Source organism: Schistocerca nitens, chromosome 11 (assembly GCF_023898315.1).
Source record: "Schistocerca nitens isolate TAMUIC-IGC-003100 chromosome 11, iqSchNite1.1, whole genome shotgun sequence".
In the NCBI taxonomy this organism is placed as follows: domain Eukaryota; kingdom Metazoa; phylum Arthropoda; class Insecta; order Orthoptera; family Acrididae; genus Schistocerca; species Schistocerca nitens.
Window position 1 is genome coordinate 34,155,142 of NC_064624.1, and position 23,739 is coordinate 34,178,880.

Sequence of the window (23,739 nt, forward strand, 5' to 3'; positions counted from 1 at the left end):
TTAGGTGAGTGCATCGTCTAGTGACATTACTACAGTACCTAACTTCAAGATATTAACGGGATTAAATGGACACAAAGTGCCTGTCCAGAAAACAACACGACGGGTGGAAGAATTTTGGTTGGAACTTCAGGGAATGAAATGTTCTCGAAATGTGACGGACACTCTTACCTGGACTATCCAAGGATCGACGTCAGCTACGTGCCGTCTGAGGTTCTGCAACCAAGCTTCCACGGAATGTAAAAAAAAAAAAAAAAAACGAACTGCATGGGGACCAATTACTCGACGGGTCACGTCAGATCTGTAATAAACAATGCTTCTTGTCACAACGAACTGCATCACAACGACTATTATGGAAATGGGAAATGGACACGCTTATGTATTAATCACGTTGTTATACAACGATGTTACTGTGATCAAAAAAAAAAAAAAAAAAAAAAAAAAAAAAAAAACTTTACCACGACAACACCAACCTGTAAAAAATGATTGTGCAGCTGATGACTGTGAACTGAAATAACGACACGATGTGTATAGGTCAACGCACCTGAAACATACGGACAATTTTCTTTGTAGTATTTCAAAACAATACTATGTAACTAAGAAACATTCAACAATCTAAGTTGTATTGTGTTATAACAAATATTGTAAATTTAAAACTAAGTTACCTGTCATAGAATGTAGTCTTCATATGTAATCTTGGTTGAATATTTTCCTTGTGCAACGACTAAGATACGCGCACACACGAACAATATGGACTGCAATACTGTGCCGCGTGATCTAACTGTACGATATAACGGCAATGCCGGAGTCACACAGACGCTTCAGCGCATGCGCGCACTCTATTTGCCAACATAAGAACTTTTACGGCGCACGCGCGTCATTCAAATTTTGTACATAATGTGTATAATGTAAGTCATGTAAATAGTTGTAGATATAGATTTTCTTGTGCCTTTAGGTGAATTGCTCGCCTGCAGGTGTGTCCTTTCGCCTCGCAATTCAGGGGGCAATATAAAGGCACATTTGCATGCCGAGCGTGGGTTTCCGCGGAAACGCGAGATATTAATTAAATATATAATCAGTGACTGATAAATAAAGCCTATGGCACACAACTGCAGCGCTGTGTCGCTGATAAGACAAAAGAATAATTACGACACTCATATGTCTGATTAAGACGAGAGAGCTCAGCCAGAAGTGGTGCGAGAAGCACGTATTTTATTTTATTGTCTGGCACACCGCCATATTTTCATGTTATAGATGAACACTGCGAGTTGCAACTACACTAGGCACTCGATTCTGTATTGAATTTATATTTATAAAAGTAAGTAGGATTATGAACTGTAGGCTATTTCATTCAATATAACTGAATTAACTAACTCTGTAACTTTTTTATGTTTAGTAGACAATCACCTCTGTACGACGTATTGGCATGGCTGGCAAATCATTGTAATATTGAATTTAGATTATGAGTCCGCACCTACCGCAGCAGTCTTTGGAAACGAATTAATTACGAAGTCCGATTATTTCAGTTTTATTTCACGGTCAACTACGAGTAACATTACCTTTACCAAATAGCCATTGTCAAGCGTCTGATTTCGAATAATTAAACGTCCACGCACCAGATAAGATCATTTACAACCAATCAACATCATACATTAATATTTTTAAATAATATTATATATTTAATATTTTATTTCATTTAAATTATTTTATACAGTGCAGGTTTACTGTATCCCTTGGGCCTGACATTGACCATGAAACACAGAAAATGCATCGGGATTAAATACAATAGGCACAATGCCGACTTAAGTACAAGAAGAGTGAATTTTCTAAGTTTTTGTGCTTTGAGCGGCTCCTAGGTGACCAGTATTAGCTTCCGATGCACCAGTGCAAGTTTATTGTATCCCTTGGACCTTCACATTGACCATGAAATACAGAAATTGCATCGGGATTAAATACAAAAGGCACAATGCCGACTTAAGTACAAGAAGAGTGAATCTTCTAACAGTTTCTGCTTTGAGCGGCTCCGGGGGGACCAGTATTAGCTCCCGATGCACCAGTGCAGGTTTATGGTATCCCTTAGACCTTCACATTGACCATGAAACACAGAAATTGCATCGGGATTAAATACAAAAGGCACAATGCCGACTGAAGTACAAGAAGAGTGAATCTTCTAAGAGTTTGTGCTTTGAGCGGCTCCTGGGAGACCAGTATTAGCTTCCGATGCACCAGTGCAGGTTTATTGTATCCCTTGGACCTTCACATTGACCATTAAACACAGAAATTGCATCGGGATTAAACACAAAAGGCACACTGCCGACTCAAGTACAAGAACAGTGATTCCTCTAAGAGTTTGTGCTTTGAGCGGCTCCTGGAAGACCAGTATTAGCTTCCGATGCAGAAGTGCAGGTTTTAGTATCCCTTGGACCTTCACATTGACCATGAAACACAGAAAATGCATCGGGATTAAATACAAAAGGCACAATGCCGACTGAAGTACTAGAAGAGTGAATCTTCTAAGAGTTTGTGCTTTGAGCGGCTCCTGGGAGACCAGTATTAGATTCCGATGCACCAGTGCAGGTTTACTGTATCCCTTGGGCCTGACATTGACCATGAAACACAGAAAATGCATCGGGATTAAATACAATAGGCACAATGCCGACTTAAGTACAAGAAGAGTGAATTTTCTAAGTTTTTGTGCTTTGAGCGGCTCCTGGGTGACCAGTATTAGCTTCCGATGCACCAGTGCAGGTTTATTGTATCCCTTGGACCTTCACATTGACCATGAAACACAGAAATTGTATCGGGATTGAATACAAAAAGTACAATGCCGACTGAATTACAAGAAGAGTGAATCTTCTAAGATTTTGTGCTTTGAGCGGCTCCTGGGAGACCAGTATTAGCTTCCGATGCACCAGTGCAGGTTTACTGTATCCCTTGGACCTTCACATTGAATATGAAACACAGAAATTGATTGGGATTAAATACAAAAGGCACAATGCCGACTGAAGTACAAGAAGAGTGAATCTTCTAAGAGTTTGTGCTTTGAGCGGCTCCTGGGAGACCAGTATTAGATTCGCATGCACCAGTGCAGTTTACTGTATCCCTTGGACCTTAACATTGACCATGAAACACAGAAATTGCATCGGGATTAAATACAAAAGGCACAATGCCGACTGAAGTACTAGAAGAGTGAATCTTCAAAGAGTTTGTGCTTTGAGCGGCTCCTGGGAGACCAGTATTATATTCCGATGCACCAGTGCAGGTTTACTGTATCCCTTGGGCCTGACATTGACCATGAAACACAGAAAATGCATCGGGATTAAATACAATAGGCACAATGCCGACTTAAGTACAAGAAGAGTGAATTTTCTAAGTTTTTGTGCTTTGAGCGGCTCCTGGGTGACCAGTATTAGCTTCCGATGCACCAGTGCAAGTTTATAGTATCCCTTGGACCTTCACATTGACCATGAAATACAGAAATTGCATCGGGATTAAATACAAAAGGCACAATGCCGACTCAGTACAAGAAGAGTGAATCTTCTAACAGTTTCTGCTTTGAGCGGCTCCGGGGGGACCTGTATTAGCTCCCGATGCACCAGTGCAGGTTTATGGTATCCCTTAGACCTTCACATTGACCATGAAACACAGAAATTGCATCGGGATTAAATACAAAAGGCACAATGCCGACTGAAGTACAAGAAGAGTGAATCTTCTAAGAGTTTGTGCTTTGAGCGGCTCCTGGGGGACCAGTATTAGCTTCCGATGCACCAGTGCAGGTTTATTGTATCCCTTGGACCTTCACATTGACCATTAAACACAGAAATTGCATCGGGATTAAACACAAAAGGCACACTGCCGACTCAAGTACAAGAACAGTGATTCCTCTAAGAGTTTGTGCTTTGAGCGGCTCCTGGAAGACCAGTATTAGCTTCCGATGCAGCAGTGCAGGTTTTAGTATCCCTTGGACCTTCACATTGACCATGAAATACAGAAATTGCATCGGGATTAAATACAAAAGCACAATGCCGACTTAAGTACAAGAAGAGTGAATCTTCTAACAGTTTCTGCTTTGAGCGGCTCCGGGGGGACCAGTATTAGCTCCCGATGCACCAGTGCAGGTTTATGGTATCCCTTAGACCTTCACATTGACCATGAAACACAGAAATTGCATTGGGATTAAATACAAAAGGCACAATGCTGACGGAAGTACAAGAAGATTGAATCTTCTAAGAGTTTGTGCTTTGAGCGGCTCCTGGGAGACCAGTATTAGATTCCGATGCACCAGTGCAGGTTATTGTATCCCTTGGACCTTCACATTGACCATGAAACACAGAAATTTCATCGGGATTAAATACAAAAGGCACAATGCCGACTGAAGTACAAGAAGAGTGAATCTTCTAAGAGTTTGTGCTTTGAGCGGCTCCTGGGAGAGCAGTATTAGCTTCCGATGCACCAGTGCAGGTTTATTGTATCCCTTGGACCTTCACATTGACCATGAAACACAGAAATTGCATCGTTATTAAACACAAAAGGCACACTGCAAACTCAAGTACAAGAACAGTGATTCCGCTAAGAGTTTGTGCTTTGAGCGGCTCCTGGAAGACCAGTATTAGCTTCCGATGCAGCAGTGCAGGTTTTAGTATTCCTTGGACCTTCACATTGACCATGAAACAGAGAAATTGTATCGGGATTGAATACAAAAGGCACAAATTCGACTTAAGTACAATAAGGGTGAATCTTCTAAGAGTTTCTGCTTTGTGCGGCTCCTGCGAGACCAGTATTAGCTTCCGATGCACCAGTGCAGGTTTATTGTATCCCTTGGGCTTTCACATTGACCATCAAACACAGAAATTGCATCGGGATTAAATACAAAAGCACAATGCCGACTGAAGTACAAGAAGAGTGAATCTTCTAAGAGTTTGTGCTTTGAGCGGCTTCTGGGAGTCCAGTATTAGCTTCCGATGCACCAGTGCAGGTTTATTGTATCCCTTGGACCCTCACATTGACCATGAAACACAGAAATTGCATCGGGATTAAATACAAAAGTCAAAATGCCGACTTAAGTACAAGAAGAGTGAATCTTCTAGGAGTTTGTGCTTTGAGCCGCTCCTGGGAGACCAGTATTAGCCTCCGATGGACCAGTGCGGGTTTACTGTATCCCTTGGACCTTCACATGGACCATGAAACACAGATATTGTATCGGGATTGAATACAAAAGGGACAATGCCATCATAAGTACAAGAAGAGTTAATCTTCTAAGAGTTTGTTCTTTGAGCGGCTCCTGGGAGACCAGTATTAGCTTACGATGCACCGGTGCAGGTTTATTGTATCCCTTGGACCTTCACATTGAATATGAAACACAGAAATTGATCGGGATTAAATACAAAATGCGCAATACCGACTGAAGTACAAGAAGAGTGAATCTTCTAAGAGTTTGTGCTTTGAGCGGCTTCTGGGAGACCAGTATTAGTTTCGGATGCACCAGTGCAGTTTACTGTATCCCTTGGACCTTCACATTGACCATGAAACACAGAAATTGCATCGGGATTAAATACAAAAGGCACAATGCCGACTGAAGTACAAGAAGAGTGAATCTTCCAAGAGTTTGTGCTTTGAGCGGCTCCTGGGAGACCATTATTAGATTCCGATGCACCAGTGCAGGTTTACTGTATCCCTTGGACCTTAACATTGACCATTAAACACAGAAATTGCATCGGGATTAAATACAAAAGGCACAATGCCGACTGAAGTACTAGAAGAGTGAATCTTCTAAGAGTTTGTGCTTTGAGCGACTCCTGGGAGACCAGTATTAGATTCCGATGCACCAGTGCAGGTTTACTGTATCCCTTGGGCCTGACATTGACCATGAAACACAGAAAATGCATCGGGATTAAATACAATAGGCACAATGCCGACTTAAGTACAAGAAGAGTGAATTTTCTAAGTTTTTGTGCTTTGAGCGGCTCCTAGGTGACCAGTATTAGCTTCCGATGCACCAGTGCAAGTTTATTGTATCCCTTGGACCTTCACATTGACCATGAAATACAGAAATTGCATCGGGATTAAATACAAAAGGCACAATGCCGACTTAAGTACAAGAAGAGTGAATCTTCTAACAGTGTCTGCTTTGAGCGGCTCCGGGGGGACCAGTATTAGCTCCCGATGCACCAGTGCTGGTTTATGGTATCCCTTAGACCTTCACATTGACCATGAAACACAGAAATTGCATCGGGATTAAATACAAAAGGCACAATGCCGACTGAAGTACAAGAAGAGTGAATCTTCTAAGAGTTTGTGCTTTGAGCGGCTCCTGGGAGACCAGTATTAGCTTCCGATGCACCAGTGCAGGTTTATTGTATCCCTTGGACCTTCACATTGACCATTAAACACAGAAATTGCATCGGGATTAAACACAAAAGGCACACTGCCGACTCAAGTACAAGAACAGTGATTCCTCTAAGTGTTTGTGCTTTGAGCGGCTCCTGGAAGACCAGTATTAGCTTCCGATGCAGCAGTGCAGGTTTTAGTATCCCTTGGACCTTCACATTGACCATGAAACAGAGAAATTGCATCGGGATTAAATAGAAAAGGCACAATGCCGACTGAAGTACTAGAAGAGTGAATCTTCTAAGAGTTTGTGCTTTGAGCGGCTCCTGGGAGACCAGTATTAGATTCCGATGCACCAGTGCAGGTTTACTGTATCCCTTGGGCCTGACATTGACCATGAAACACAGAAAATGCATCGGGATTAAATACAATAGGCACAATGCCGACTTAAGTACAAGAAGAGTGAATTTTCTAAGTTTTTGTGCTTTGAGCGGCTCCTGGGTGACCAGTATTAGCTTCCGATGCACCAGTGCAGGTTTATTGTATCCCTTGGACCTTCACATTGACCATGAAAGACAGAAATTGCATCGGGATTAAATACAAAATGCACAATGCCGACTTAAGTACAAGAAGAATGAATCTTCTAACAGTTTCTGCTTTGAGCGGCTCCGGGGGGACCAGTATTAGCTTCCGATGCACCAGTGCAGGTTTATTGTATCCCTTAGACATTCACATTGACCATGAAACACAGAAATTGCATCGGGATTGAATACAAAAGGCACAATGCCGACTGAAGTACAAGAAGAGTGAATCTTCTAAGAGTTTGTGCTATGAGCGGCTCCTGGGAGACCAGTATTAGCTTCCGATGCACCAGTGCAGGTTTATTGTATCCCTTGGACCTTCACATTGACCATGAAACACAGAAAATGCATCGGGATTAAATACAATAGGCACAATGCCGACTTAAGTACAAGAAGAGTGAATTTTCTAAGAGTTTCTGCTTTGAGCGGCTCCTGGGTGACCAGTATTAGCTTCCGATGCACCAGTGCAAGTTTAGTGTATCCATTGGACCTTCACATTGACCATGAAATACAGAAATTGCATCGGGATTAAATACAAAAGGCACAATGCCGACTTAAGTACAAGAAGAGTGAATCTTCTAACAGTTTCTGCTTTGAGCGGCTCCGGGGGGACCAGTATTAGCTCCCGATGCACCAGTGCAGGTTTATTGTATCCCTTGGACCTTCACATTGACCATGAAACACAGAAATTGCATCGGGATTAAACACAAAAGGCACACTGCCGACTCAAGTACAAGAACAGTGATTCCTCTAAGAGTTTGTGCTTTGAGCGGCTCCTGGAAGACCAGTATTAGCTTCCGATGCAGCAGTGCAGGTTTTAGTATCCCTTGGACCTTCACATTGACCATGAAACAGAGAAATTGTATCGGGATTGAATACAAAAGGCACAAATTCGACTTAAGTACAATAAGGGTGAATCTTCTAAGAGTTTGTGCTTTTTGCGGCTCCTGCGAGACCAGTATTAGCTTCCGATGCACCAGTGCAGGTTTATTGTATCCCTTGGGCTTTCACATTGACCATGAAACACAGAAATTGCATCGGGATTAAATACAAAAGCACAATGCCGACTGAAGTACAAGAAGAGTGAATCTTCTAAGAGTTTGTGCTTTGAGCGGCTTCTGGGAGTCCAGTATTAGCTTCCGATGCACCAGTGCAGGTTTATTGTATCCCTTGGACCCTCACATTGACCATGAAACACAGAAATTGCATCGGGATTAAATACAAAAGTCAAAATGCCGACTTAAGTACAAGAAGAGTGAATCTTCTAGGAGTTTGTGCTTTGAGCCGCTCCTGGGAGACCAGTATTAGCCTCCGCTGGACCAGTGCGGGTTTACTGTATCCCTTGGACCTTCACATGGACCATGAAACACAGATATTGTATCGGGATTGAATACAAAAGGGACAATGCCATCTTAAGTACAAGAAGATTTAATCTTCTAAGAGTTTGTGCTTTGAGCGGCTCCTGGGAGACCAGTATTAGCTTACGATCCACCGGTGCAGGTTTATTGTATCCCTTGGACCTTCACATTGAATATGAAACACAGAAATTGATCGGGATTAAATACAAAATGCGCAATACCGACTGAAGTACAAGAAGAGTAAATCTTCTAAGAGTTTGTGCTTTGAGCGGCTCCTGGGAGACCAGTATTAGTTTCGGATGCACCAGTGCAGTTTACTGTATCCCTTGGACCTTCACATTGACCATGAAACACAGAAATTGCATCGGGATTAAATACAAAAGGCACAATGCCGACTGAAGTACAAGAAGAGTGAATCTTCCAAGAGTTTGTGCTTTGAGCGGCTCCTGGGAGACCATTATTAGATTCCGATGCACCAGTGCAGGTTTACTGTATCCCTTGGACCTTCACATTGACCATGAAACACAGAAAATGCATCGGGATTAAATACAATAGGCACAATGCCGACATAAGTACAAGAAGAGTGAATTTTCATAGAGTTTGTGCTTTGAGCGGCTCCTGTGTGACCAGTATTAGCTTCAGATGCACCAGTGCAGGTTTATTGTATCCCTTGGACCTTCACATTGACCATGAAACACAGAAATTGTATCGGGATTGAATACAAAAAGTACAATGCCGACTGAAGTACAAGAAGAGTGAATCTTCTAAGAGTTTGTGCTTTGAGCGGCTCCTGGGAGACCAGTATTAGATTCCGATGCACCAGTGCAGGTTTACTGTATCCCTTGGGCCTTCACATTGACCATGAAACACAGAAAATGCATCGGGATTAAATACAATAGGCACAATGCCGACTTAAGTACAAGAAGAGTGAATTTTCTAAGTTTTTGTGCTTTGATCGGCTCCTGGGTGACCAGTATTAGCTTCCGATGCACCAGTGCAGGTTTATTGTATTCCTTGGACCTTCACATTGACCATGAAACACAGAAATTGCATCGGGATTAAATACAAAAGGCACACTGCCGACTGAAGTACAAGAACAGTGAATCCTCTAAGAGTTTGTGCTTTGAGCGGCTCCTGGAAGACCAGTATTAGCTTCCGATGCAGCAGTGCAGGTTTTAGTATCCCTTGGACCTTCACATTGACCATCAAACAGAGAAATTGTATCGGGATTGAATACAAAAGGCACAAATTCGACTTAAGTACCAGAAGAGTGAATCTTCTAAGAGTTTGTGTTTGAGCGGCTCCTGGGAGACCAGTATTAGCTTCCGATGCACCAGTGCAGGTTTTTTGTATCCCTTGGACCTTCAGATTGACCATGAAACACAGAAATTGCATCGGGATTAATTACAAAATGCACAATGCCGACTGAAGTACAAGAAGAGTGAATCTTCTAAGAGTTTGTGCTTTGAGCGGCTCCTGGGAGACCAGTATTAGCTTCCGATGCACCAGTGGAGGTTTATTGTATCCCTCGGATCTTCATATTGACCATGAAACACAGAAATTGCACCGGGATTAAATACAATAGGCACAATGCCGACTTAAATAAAAGAAGAGTGAATTTTCTAAGAGTTTGTGCTTTGAGCGGCCCCTGGGAGACCAGTATTAGCTTGCGATGCACCAGTGCAGGTTTATTGTATCCCTTGGACCTTCACATTGACCATGAAATCATAAATTGCATCGGGATTAAATACAAAAAGCACAATGCCGACTGAAGTACAAGAAGAGTGAATCTTCTAAGAGTTTGTGCTTTCAGCGGCTCCTGGGAGACCAGTATTAGGTTCCGATGCACCAGTGCAGGTTTATTGTATCACTTGGACCTTCACATTGACCATGAAACACAGAAATTGCATCGGGATTAAATACAAAAGGCACAATGCCGACTGAAGTACAAGAAGAGTGAATCTTCTAAGAGTTTGTGCTTTGTGCGGCTCCTGCGAGACCAGTATTAGCTTCCGATGCACCAGTGCAGGTTTATTGTATCTCTTGGACTTTCACATTGACCATGAAAGACAGCAATTGCATCGGGATTAAATACAAAAGGCACAATGCCGACTGAAGTACAAGAAGAGTGAATCTTCTAAGATTTTGTGCTTTGAGCGGCTTCTGGGAGTCCAGTATTAGCTTCCGATGCACCAGTGCACGTTTATTGTATCCCTTGGACCCTCACATTGACCATGAAACACAGAAATTGCATCGGGATTAAATACAAAACTCACAATGCCGACTTAAGTACAAGAAGAGTGAATCTTCTAGGAGTTTGTGCTTTGAGCCGCTCCTGGGAGACCAGTATTAGATTCCGATGCACCAGTGCAGGTTGACTGTATCCCTTGGACCTTCACATTGACCATCAAACAGAGAAATTGTATCGGGATTGAATACAAAAGGCACAAATTCGACTTAAGTACCAGAAGAGTGAATCTTCTAAGAGTTTGTGCTTTGAGCGGCTCCTGGGTGACCAGTATTAGCTTCCGAAGCACCAGTGCAGGTTTATTGTATCCCTTGGACCTTCACATTGACCATGAAACACAGAAATTGTATCGGGATTGAATACAAAAGGTACAATGCCGACTGAATTACAAGAAGAGTGAATCTTCCAAGAGTTTGTGCTTTGAGCGGCTCCTGGGAGACCAGTACTAGATTCGGATGCACCAGTGCAGTTTAATGTATCCCTTGGACCTTCACATTGACCATGAAACACAGAAATTGCATCGGGATTAAATACAAAAGGCACAATGCCGACTGAAGTACAAGAAGAGTGAATCTTCTAAGAGTTTGTGCTTTGAGCGGCTCCTGGGAGACCAGTATTAGATTCCGATGCACCAGTGCAGGTTTACTGTATCCCTTGGACCTTCACATTGACCATGAAACACAGAAAATGCATCGGGATTAAATACAGTAGGCACAATGCCGACATAAGTACAAGAAGAGTGAATTTTCTAAGAGTTTGTGCTTTGAGCGGCTCCTGTGTGACCAGTATTAGCTTCAGATGCACCAGTGCAGGTTTATTGTATCCCTTGGACCTTCACATTGACCATGAAACACAGAAATTGTATCGGGATTGAATACAAAAAGTACAATGCCGACTGAATCACAAGAAGAGTGAATCTTCTAAGAGTTTGTGCTTTGAGCGGCTCCTGGGAGACCAGTATTAGCTTCCGATGCACCGGTGCAGATTTACTGTATCCCTTGGACCTTCACATTGAATATGAATCACAGAAATTGATTGGGATTAAATGCAAAAGGCACAATGCCGACTGAAGTACAAGAAGAGTGAATCTTCTAAGAGTTTGGGCTTTGAGCGGCTCCTGGGAGACCAGTATTACATTCGCATGCACCAGTGCAGTTTACTGTATCCCTTGGACCTTCACATTGACCATGAAACACAGAAATTGCATCGGGATTAAATACAAAAGGCACAATGCCGACTGAAGTACTAGGAGAGTGAATCTTCTAAGAGTTTGTGCTTTGAGCGGCTCCTGGGAGACCAGTATTAGATTCCGATGCACCAGTGCAGGTTTACTGTATCCCTTGGGCCTTCACATTGACCATGAGACACAGAAAATGCATCGGGATTAAATACAATAGGCACAATGCCGACTTAAGTACAAGAAGAGAGAATTTTCTAAGTTTTTGTCCTTTGAGCGGCTCCTGGGTGACCAGTATTAGCTTGCGATGCACCAGTGCAGGTTTATTGTATCCCTTGGACCTTCACATTGACCATGAAACACAGAAATTGCATCGGGATTAAATACAAAAGGCACACTGCCGACTGAAGTACAAGAACAGTGAATCCTCTAAGAGTTTGTGCTTTGAGCGGCTCCTGGAAGACCAGTATTAGCTTCCGATGCAGCAGTGCAGGTTTTAGTATCCCTTGGACCTTCACATTGACCATCAAACAGAGAAATTGTATCGGGATTGAATACAAAAGGCACAAATTCGACTTAAGTACCAGAAGAGTGAATCTTCTAAGAGTTTGTGTTTGAGCGGCTCCTGGGAGACCAGTATTAGCTTCCGATGCACCAGTGCAGGTTTTTTGTATCCCTTGGACCTTCAGATTGACCATGAAACACAGAAATTGCATCGGGATTAATTACAAAATGCACAATGCCGACTGAAGTACAAGAAGAGTGAATCTTCTAAGAGTTTGTGCTTTGAGCGGCTCCTGGAAGACCAGTATTAGCTTCCGATGCACCAGTGGAGGTTTATTGTATCCCTCGGATCTTCATATTGACCATGAAACACAGAAATTGCACCGGGATTAAATACAATAGGCACAATGCCGACTTAAATAAAAGAAGAGTGAATTTTCTAAGAGTTTGTGCTTTGAGCGGCCCCTGGGAGACCAGTATTAGCTTGCGATGCACCAGTGCAGGTTTATTGTATCCCTTGGACCTTCACATTGACCATGAAATCATAAATTGCATCGGGATTAAATACAAAAAGCACAATGCCGACTGAAGTACAAGAAGAGTGAATCTTCTAAGAGTTTGTGCTTTCAGCGGCTCCTGGGAGACCAGTATTAGGTTCCGATGCACCAGTGCAGGTTTATTGTATCACTTGGACCTTCACATTGACCATGAAACACAGAAATTGCATCGGGATTAAATACAAAAGGCACAATGCCGACTGAAGTACAAGAAGAGTGAATCTTCTAAGAGTTTGTGCTTTGTGCGGCTCCTGCGAGACCAGTATTAGCTTCCGATGCACCAGTGCAGGTTTATTGTATCTCTTGGACTTTCACATTGACCATGAAAGACAGCAATTGCATCGGGATTAAATACAAAAGGCACAATGCCGACTGAAGTACAAGAAGAGTGAATCTTCTAAGATTTTGTGCTTTGAGCGGCTTCTGGGAGTCCAGTATTAGCTTCCGATGCACCAGTGCACGTTTATTGTATCCCTTGGACCCTCACATTGACCATGAAACACAGAAATTGCATCGGGATTAAATACAAAAGGCACAATGCCGACTGAAGTACTAGGAGAGTGAATCTTCTAAGAGTTTGTGCTTTGAGCGGCTCCTGGGAGACCAGTATTAGATTCCGATGCACCAGTGCAGGTTTACTGTATCCCTTGGGCCTTCACATTGACCATGAGACACAGAAAATGCATCGGGATTAAATACAATAGGCACAATGCCGACTTAAGTACAAGAAGAGAGAATTTTCTAAGTTTTTGTCCTTTGAGCGGCTCCTGGGTGACCAGTATTAGCTTGCGATGCACCAGTGCAGGTTTATTGTATCCCTTGGACCTTCACATTGACCATGAAACACAGAAATTGCATCGGGATTAAATACAAAATGCACACTGCCGACTGAAGTACAAGAACAGTGAATCCTCTAAGAGTTTGTGCTTTGAGCGGCTCCTGGAAGACCAGTTTTAGCTTCCGATGCAGCAGTGCAGGTTTTAGTATCCCTTGGACCTTCACATTGACCATCAAACAGAGAAATTGTATCGGGATTGAATACAAAAGGCACAAATTCGACTTAAGTACCAGAAGAGTGAATCTTCTAAGAGTTTGTGTTTTGAGCGGCTCCTGGGAGACCAGTAATAGCTTCCGATGCACCAGTGCAGGTTTTTTGTATCCCTTGGACCTTCAGATTGACCATGAAACACAGAAATTGCATCGGGATTAATTACAAAAGGCACAATGCCGACTGAAGTACAAGAAGAGTGAATCTTCTAAGAGTTTGTGCTTTGAGCGGCTCCTGGGAGACCAGTATTAGCTTCCGATGCACCAGTGGAGGTTTATTGTATCCCTCGGACCTTCACATTGACCATGAAACACAGAAATTGCATCGGGATTAAATACAATAGGCACAATGCCGACTTAAATAAAAGAAGAGTGAATTTTCTAAGAGTTTGTGTTTTGAGCGGCCCCTGGGAGACCAGTATTAGCTTGCGATGCACCAGTGCAGGTTTATTGTATCCCTTGGACCTTCACATTGACCATGAAATCATAAATTGCATCGGGATTAAATACAAAAGGCACAATGCCGACTGAAGTACAAGAAAAGTGAATCTTCTAAGAGTTTGTGATTTGAGCGGCACCTGGGAGACCACTATTAGGTTCCGATGCACCAGTGCAGGTTTATTGTATCACTTGGACCTTCACATTGACCATGAAACACAGAAATTGCATCGGGATTAAATACAAAAGGCACAATGCCGACTGATTTACAAGAAGAGTGAATCTTCTAAGAGTTTGTGCTTTGTGCGGCTCCTGCGAGACCAGTATTAGCTTCCGATGCACCAGTGCAGGTTTATTGTATCCCTTGGACTTTCACATTGACCATGAAAGACAGAAATTGCATCGGGATTAAATACAAAAGGCACAATGCCGACTGAAGTACAAGAAGAGTGAATCTTCTAAGAGTTTGTGTTTTGAGCGGCTTCTGGGAGTCCAGTATTAGCTTCCGATGCACCAGTGCACGTTTATTGTATCCCTTGGACCCTCACATTGACCATGAAACACAGAAATTGCTTCGGGATTAAATACAAAACTCACAATGCCGACTTAAGTACAAGAAGAGTGAATCTTCTAGGAGTTTGTGCTTTGAGCCGCTCCTGGGAGACCAGTATTAGATTCCGATGCACCAGTGCAGATTGACTGTATCCCTTGGACCTTCACATTGACCATCAAACAGAGAAATTGTATCGGGATTGAATACAAAAGGCTCAAAATCGACTTAAGTACCAGAAGAGTGAATCTTCTAAGAGTTTGTGCTTTGAGCGGCTCCTGGGTGACCAGTATTAGCTTCCGATGCACCACTGCAGGTTTATTGTATCCCTTGGACCTTCACATTGACCATGAAACACAGAAATTGTATCGGGATTGAATACAAAAGGTACAATGCCGACTGAAGTACAAGAAGAGTGAATCTTCTAAGAGTTTGTGCTTTGAGCGGCTCCTGGGAGACCAGTATTAGCTTCCGATGCACCAGTGCAGGTTTACTGTATCCCTTGGAACTTCACATTGAATATGAAACACAGAAATTGATCGGGATAAAATACAAAAGGCACAATGCCGACTGAAGTACAAGAAGAGTGAATCTTCTAAGAGTTTGTGCTTTGAGCGGCTCCTGGGAGACCAGTATTAGATTCGCATGCACCAGTGCAGGTTTATTGTATCCCTTGGGCTTTCACATTGACCATGAAACACAGAAATTGCATCGGGATTAAATACAAAAGGAACAATGCCGACTGAAGTACAAGAAGAGTGAATCTTCTAAGAGTTTGTGTTTTGAGCGGCTTCTGGGAGTCCAGTATTAGCTTCCGATGCACCAGTGCACGTTTATTGTATCCCTTGGACCCTCACATTGACCATGAAACACAGAAATTGATCGGGATAAAATACAAAAGGCACAATGCCGACTGAAGTACAAGAAGAGTGAATCTTCTAAGAGTTTGTGCTTTGAGCGGCTCCTGGGAGACCAGTATTAGATTCACATGCACCAGTGCAGTTTACTGTATCCTTTGGACCTTCACATTGACCGTGAAACACAGAAATTGCATCGGGATGAAATACAAAAGGCACATTGCCGACTGAAGTACTAGAAGAGTGAATCTTCTAAGAGTTTGTGCTTTGTGCGGCTCCTGCGAGACCAGTATTAGCTTCCGATGCACCAGTGCAGGTTTATTGAATCCCTTGGACTTTCACATTGACCATGAAACACAGAAATTGCATCGGGATTAAATACAAAGGCACAATGCCGACTGAAGTACAAGAAGAGTGAATCTTCTAAGAGTTTGTGCTTTGAGCGTCTTCTGGGAGTCCAGTATTAGCTTCCGATGCACCAGTGCAGGTTTATTGTATCCCTTGGACCCTCACATTGACCATGAAACACAGAAATTGCATCGGGATTAAATACAAAAGTCAAAATGCCGACTTAAGTACAAGAAGAGTGAATCTTCTAGGAGTTTGTGCTTTGAGCCGCTCCTGGGAGACCAGTATTAGCCTCCGATGGACCAGTGCGGGTTTACTGTATCCCTTGGACCTTCACATGGACCATGAAACACAGAAATTGTATCGGGATTGAATACAAAAGGGAGAATGCCATCTTAAGTACAAGAAGTGTTAATCTTCTAAGAGTTTCTGCTTTGAGCGGCTCCTGGGAGACCAGTATTAGCTTCCGATGCACCGGTGCTGGTTTATTGTATCCCTTGGACCTTCAAATTGAATATGAAACACAGAAATTGATCGGGATTAAATACAAAATGCGCAATGCCGACTGAAGTACAAGAAGAGTGAATCTTCTAAGAGTTTGTGCTTTGAGCGGCTCCTGGGAGACCAGTATTAGATTCCGATGCACCAGTGCAGGTTTACTGTATCCCTTGGACCTTCACATTGACCATGAAACACAGAAAATGCATCGGGATTAAATACAATAGGCACAATGCCGACTGAAGTACAAGAAGAGTGAATCTTCTAAGAGTTTGTTCTTTGAGCGTTTCCTGTGAGACCAGTATTAGATTCGCATGCACCAGTGCAGTTTACTGTATCCCTTGGACCTTCACATTGACTATGAAACACAGAAATTGCATCGGGATTAAATACAAAAGGCACACTGCCGACTGAAGTACAAGAACAGTGAATCCTCTAAGAGTTTGTGCTTTGAGCGGCTCCTGGAAGACCAGTATTAGCTTCCGATGCAGCAGTGCAGGTTTTAGTATTCCTTGGACCTTCACATTGACCATCAAACAGAGAAATTGTATCGGGATTGAATACAAAAGGCACAAATTCGACTTAAGTACCAGAAGAGTGAATCTTCTAAGAGTTTGTGCTTTGAGCGGCTCCTGGGAGACCAGTATTAGCTTCCGATGCACCAGTGCAGGTTTTTTGGATCCCTTGGACCTTCACATTGACCATGAAACACAGAAATTGCATCGGGATTAATTACAAAAGGCACAATGCCGACTGAAGTACAAGAAGAGTGAATCTTCTAAGAATTTGTGCTTTGAGCGGCTCCTGGGAGACCAGTATTAGGTTCCGATGCACCAGTGCAGGTTTATTGTATCACTTGGACCTCCACATTGACCATGAAAGACAGAAATTGCATCGGGATTAAATACAAAAGGCACAATGCCGACTGAAGTACAAGAAGAGTGAATCTTCTAAGAGTTTGTGCTTTGAGCTGCTCCTGGGAGACCAGTATTAGATTCCGATGCACCAGTGCAGGTTGACTGTACCCCTTGGACCTTCACATTGACCATCAAACAGAGAAATTGTATCGGGATTGAATACAAAAGGCACAAATTCGACTTAAGTACCAGAAGAGTGAATCTTCTAAGAGTTTGTGCTTTGAGCGGCTCCTGGGTGACCAGTATTAGCTTCCGATGCACCAGTGCAGGTTTATTGTATCCCTTGGACCTTCACATTGACAATGAAACACAGAAATTGTATCGGGATTGAATACAAAAGGTACAATGCCGACTGAATTACAAGAAGAGTGAATGTTCTAAGAGTTTGTGCTTTGAGCGGCCCCTGGGAGACCAGTATTAGCTTCCGATGCACCAGTGCAGGTTTACTGTATCCCTTGGATCTTCACATTGAATATGAAACACAGAAATTGATCGGGATTAAATACAAAAGGCACAATGCCGACTGAAGTACAGGAAGAGTGAATCTTCTAAGAGTTTGTGCTTTGAGCGGCTCCTGGGAGACCAGTATTAGATTCGCATGCACCAGTGCAGTTTACTGTATCCCTTGGAACTTCACATTGACCATGAAACACAGAAATTGCATCGGGATTAAATACAAAATGCACAATGCCGACTGAAGTACTAGAAGAGTGAATCTTCTAAGAGTTTGTGCTTTGAGCGGCTCCTGCGAGACCAGTATTAGATTCCGATGCACCAAGGCAGGTTTACTGTATCCCTTGGGCCTTCACATTGACCATGAAACACAGAAAATGCATCGGGATTAAATGCAATAGGCACAATGCCGACTTAAGTACAAGAAGAGTGAATTTTCTTAGTTTTTGTGCTTTGAGCGGCTCCTGGGTGACCAGTATTAGCTTCCGATGCACCAGTGCAGGTTTATTGTATCCCTTGGACCTTCACATTGACGATGAAACACAGAAATTGCATCGGGATTAAATACGAAATGCACAATGCCGACTGTAGTACAAGAAGAGTGAATCTTCTAAGAGTTTGTGATTTGAGCGGCTCCTGGGGGACCAGTATTAGCCTCCCATGCACCAGTGCAGGTTTATTGTATACCTTGGACCTTCACATTGACGATGAAACACAGAAATTGCATCGGGATTAAATACAAAAGGCACAATGCCGACTGAAGTACAAGAAGAGTGAATCTTCTAAGAGTTTGTGTTTTGAGCGGCTCCTGGGAGACCAGTATTAGCCTCCCATGCACCAGTGCAGGTTTATTGTATCCCTTGGACCTTCACATTGACCATGAAACACAGCAATTGCATCGGGATTAAATACAAAAGGCACAATGCCGACTGAAGTACAAGAAGAGTGAATCTTCTAAGAGTTTGTGCTTTGAGCGGCTTCTAGGAGTCCAGTATTAGCTTCCGATGCATCAGTGCAGGTTTATTGTATCCCTTGGACCCTCACATTGACCATGAAAACACAGAAATTGCATCGGGATTAAACGCAAAAGTCACAATGCCGACTTAAGTACAAGAAGAGTGAATCTTCTAGGAGTTTGTGCTTTGAGCGTCTCCTGGGAGACCAGTATTAGCTTCCGATGCACCAGTGCAGGTTTATTGTATCCCTTGGACCTTCACATTGACCATGAAACACAGAAAATGCATCGGGATTAATTACAATAGGCACAATGACGACTTAAGTACAAGAAGAGTGAATTTTGTAAGAGTTTGTGCTTTGAGCGGCTCCTGGGTGACCAGTATTAGCTTCCGATGCACCAGTGCAGGTTTATTGTATCCCTTGGACCTTCACATTGACCATGAAACACAGAAATTGTATCGGGATTGAATACAAAAGTACAATGCCGACTGAATTACAAGAAGAGTGAATCTTCTAAGAGTTTGTGCTTTGAGCGGCTCCTGGGAGACCAGTATTAGCTTCCCATGCACCAGTGCAGGTTTACTGTATCCCTTTGATCTTCACATTGAATATGAAACATAGAAATTGATCCGGATTAAATACCAAAGGCACAATGCCGATTGAAGTACAAGAAGAGTGAATCTTCTAAGAGTTTGTGCTTTGAGAGGCTCCTGGGAGACCAGTATTAGATTCGCATGCACCAGTGCAGTTTACTGTATCCCTTGGACCTTCACATTGACCATGAAACACAGAAATTGCATCGGGATTAAATACAAAAGGCACAATGCCGACTGAAGTACTAGAAGCGTGAATCTTCTAAGAGTTTGTGCTTTGAGCGGCTCCTGGGGGACCAGTATTAGATTCCGATGAACCAGTACAGGTTTACTGTATCCCTTGGGCCTTCACATTGACCATGAAACACAGAAAATGCATCGGGATTAAATACAATAGGCACAATGCCGACTTAAGTACAAGAAGAGTGATTTTTCTAAGTTTTTGTGCTTTGAGCGTCTCCTGGGAGACCAGTATTAGCTTCCGATGCTCCAGTGCAGGTTTATTGTATCCCTTGGACCTTCACATTGACCATGAAACACAGAAATTGCATCGCGATTAAATACAAAATGCACAATGCCGACTTAAGTACAAGAAGAGTGAATCATCTAACAGTTTGTGCTTTGAGCGGCTCCGGGGGGACCAGTAATAGCTTCCGATGCACCACTGCAGGTTTATTGTATCCCTTAGACCTTCACATTGACCATGAAACACAGAAATTGTATCGGGATTGAATACAAAAGGCACAATGCCGACTGAAGTACAAGAAGAGTGAATCTTCTAAGAGTTTGTGCTTTGTGCGGCTCCTGCGAGACCAGTATTAGCTTCCGATGCACCAGTGCAGGTTTATTGTATCCCTTGGACTTTCACATTGACCATGAAACACATAAATTGCATCGGGATTAAATACAAAAGGCACAATGCCGACTGAAGTACAAGAAGAGTGAATCTTCTAAGAGTTTGTGCTTTGAGCGTCTTCTGGGAGTCCAGTATTAGCTTCCGATGCACCAGTGCAGGTTTATTGTATCCCTTGGACTTTCACATTTACCATGAAACACAGAAATTGCATCGGGATTAAATACAAAAGACACAATGCCAACTGAAGTACAAGAAGAGTGAATCTTCTAAGAGTTTGTACTTAGAGCGGCTTCTGGGAGTCCAGTATTAGCTTCCGATGCACCAGTGCAGGTTTATTGTATCCCTTGGACCCTCACATTGACCATGAAACACAGAAATTGCATCGGGATTAAATACAAAAGTCAAAATGCCGACTTAAGTACAAGAAGAGTGAATCTTCTAGGAGTTTGTGCTTTGAGCCGCTCCTGGGAGACCAGTATTAGCCTCCGATGGACCAGTGCGGGTTTACTGTATCCCTTGGACCGTCACATGGACCATGAAACACAGAAATTGTATCGGGATTGAATACAAAAGGGACAATGCCATCTTAAGTACAAGAAGTGTTAATCTTCTAAGAGTTTGTGCTTTGAGCGGCTCCTGGGAGACCAGTATTAGCTTCCGATGCACCGGTGCAGGTTTATTGTATCCCTTGGACCTTCACATTGAATATGAAACACAGAAATTGATCGGAATTAAATACAAAATGCGCAATGCCGACTGAAGTACAAGAAGAGTGAATCTTCTAAGAGTTTGTTCTTTGAGCGGCTCCTGTGAGACCAGTATTAGATTCGCATGCACCAGTGCAGTTTACTGTATCCCTTGGACCTTCACATTGACCTTGAAACACAGAAATTTCATCGGGATTAAATACAAAAGGCACAATGCCGACTGAAGTACTAGGAGAGTGAATCTTCTAAGAGTTTGTGCTTTGAGCGGCTCCTGGGAGACCAGTATTAGATTCCGATGCACCAGTGCAGGTTTACTGTATCCCTTGGGCCTTCACATTGACCATGAAACACAGAAAATGCATCGGGATTAAATACAATAGGCACAATGCCGCCTTAAGTACAAGAAGAGTGAATTTTCTAAGTTTTTGAGCTTTGAGCGACTCCTGGGTGACCAGTATTAGCTTCCGATGCACCAGTGCAGGTTTATTGTATCCCTTGGACCTTCACATTGACCATGAAACACAGAAATTGCATCGGGATTAAATACAAAAGGCACGATGCCGACTGAAGTACAAGAACAGTGAATCCTCTAAGAGTTTGTGCTTTGAGCGGCTCCTGGAAGACCAGTATTAGCTTCCGATGCAGCAGTGCAGGTTTTAGTATCCCTTGGACCTTCACATTGACCATCAAACAGAGAAATTGTATCGGGATTGAATACAAAAGGCACAAATTCGACTTAAGTACCAGAAGAGTGAATCTTCTAAGAGTTTGTGCTTTGAGCGGCTCCTGGGTGACCAGTATTAGCTTCCGATGCACCAGTGCAGGTTTTTTGTATCCCTTGGACCTTCACATTGAACATGAAACACAGAAATTGCATCGGGATTAATTACAAAAGGCACAATGCCGACTGAAGTACAAGAAGTGTGAATCTTCTAAGAGTTTGTGCTTTGAGCGGCTCCTGGGAGACCAGTATTAGCTTCCGATGCACCAGTGGAGATTTATTGTATCCCTCGGACCTTCACATTGACCATGAAACACAGAAATTGCATCGGGATTAAATACAATAGGCACAATGCCGACTTAAATAAAAGAAGAGTGAATTTTCTAAGAGTTTGTGCTTTGAGCGGCCCCTGGGAGACCAGTATTAGCTTGCGATGCACCAGTGCAGGTTTATTGTATCCCTTGGACCTTCACATTGACCATGAAACACATAAATTGCATCGGGATTAAATACAAAAGGCACAATGCCGACTGAAGTACAAGAAGTGTGAATCTTCTAAGAATTTGTGCTTTGAGCGGCTCCTGGGAGACCAGTATTAGGTTCCGATGCACCAGTGCAGGTTTATTGTATCACTTGGAACTCCACATTGACCATGAAAGACAGAAATTGCATCGGGATTAAATACAAAAGGCACAATGCCGACTGAAGTACAAGAAGAGTGAATCTTCTAAGAGTTTGTGCTTTGAGCGGCTTCTGGGAGTCCAGTATTAGCTTCCGATGCACCAGTGCAGGTTTATTGTATCCCTTGGACCCTCACATTGACCATGAAACACAGAAATTGCATCGGGATTAAATACAAAACTCACAATGCCGACTTAAGTACAAGAAGAGTGAATCTTCTAGGACTTTGTGCTTTGAGCTGCTCCTGGGAGACCAGTATTAGATTCCGATGCACCAGTGCAGGTTGACTGTACACCTTGGACCTTCACATTGACCATCAAACAGAGAAATTGTATCGGGATTGAATACAAAAGGCACAAATTCGACTTAAGTACCAGAAGAGTGAATCTTCTAAGAGTTTGTGCTTTGAGCGGCTCCTGGGTGACCAGTATTAGCTTCCGATGCACCAGTGCAGGTTTATTGTATCCCTTGGACCTTCACATTGACAATGAAACACAGATATTGTATCGGGATTGAATACAAAAGGTACAATGCCGACTGAATTACAAGAAGAGTGAATGTTATAAGAGTTTGTGCTTTGAGCGGCCCCTGGGAGACCAGTATTAGCTTCCGATGCACCAGTGCAGGTTTACTGTATCCCTTGGATCTTCACATTGAATATGAAACACAGAAATTGATCGGGATTAAATACAAAAGGCACAATGCCGACTGAAGTACAAGAAGAGTGAATCTTCTAAGAGTTTGTGCTATGAGCGGCTCCTGGGAGACCAGTATTAGATTCGCATGCACCAGTGCAGTTTACTGTATCCCTTGGACCTTCACATTGACCATGAAATACAGAAATTGTATCGGGATTAAATACAATAGGCACAATGCCGACTTAAATAAAAGAAGAGTGAATTTTCTAAGATTTTGTGCTTTGACCGGCCCCTGGGAGACCAGTATTAGCTTGCGATGCACCAGTGCAGGTTTATTGTATCCCTTGGATCTTCACATTGACCATGAAACACAGAAATTGTATCGGGATTGAATACAAAAGGTACAATGCCGACTGAATTACAAGAAGAGTGAATCTTCTAAGAGTTTGTGCTTTGAGCGGCTCCTGGGAGACCAGTATTAGCTTCCCATGCACCAGTGCAGGTTTACTGTATCCCTTTGATCTTCACATTGAATATGAAACATAGAAATTGATCGGGATTAAATACAAAAGGCACAATGCCGACTGAAGTACAAGAAGAGTGAATCTTCTAAGAGTTTGTGCTTTGAGAGGCTCCTGGGAGACCAGTATTAGCTTCCGATGCACCAGCGTAGGTTTATTGTATCCCTTGGACCTTCACATTGTCCATGAAACACAGAAATTGCATCGG

The 23,739-nt window shown here is 42.9% G+C and overlaps 1 long non-coding RNA gene across 1 annotated transcript; it reads right to left on the reverse strand.

Moving 5' to 3' along the window:
• Positions 1-268: 268 nt before the first annotated feature.
• LOC126213311 (uncharacterized) lies at positions 269-1,111 on the reverse strand. Its single transcript, XR_007541137.1, has 3 exons — positions 663-1,111; positions 471-541; positions 269-298 (listed from the first exon to the last, which is right to left on the reverse strand). It is a non-coding gene; the product is annotated as an uncharacterized LOC126213311 (long non-coding RNA).
• Positions 1,112-23,739: the final 22,628 nt, after the last annotated feature.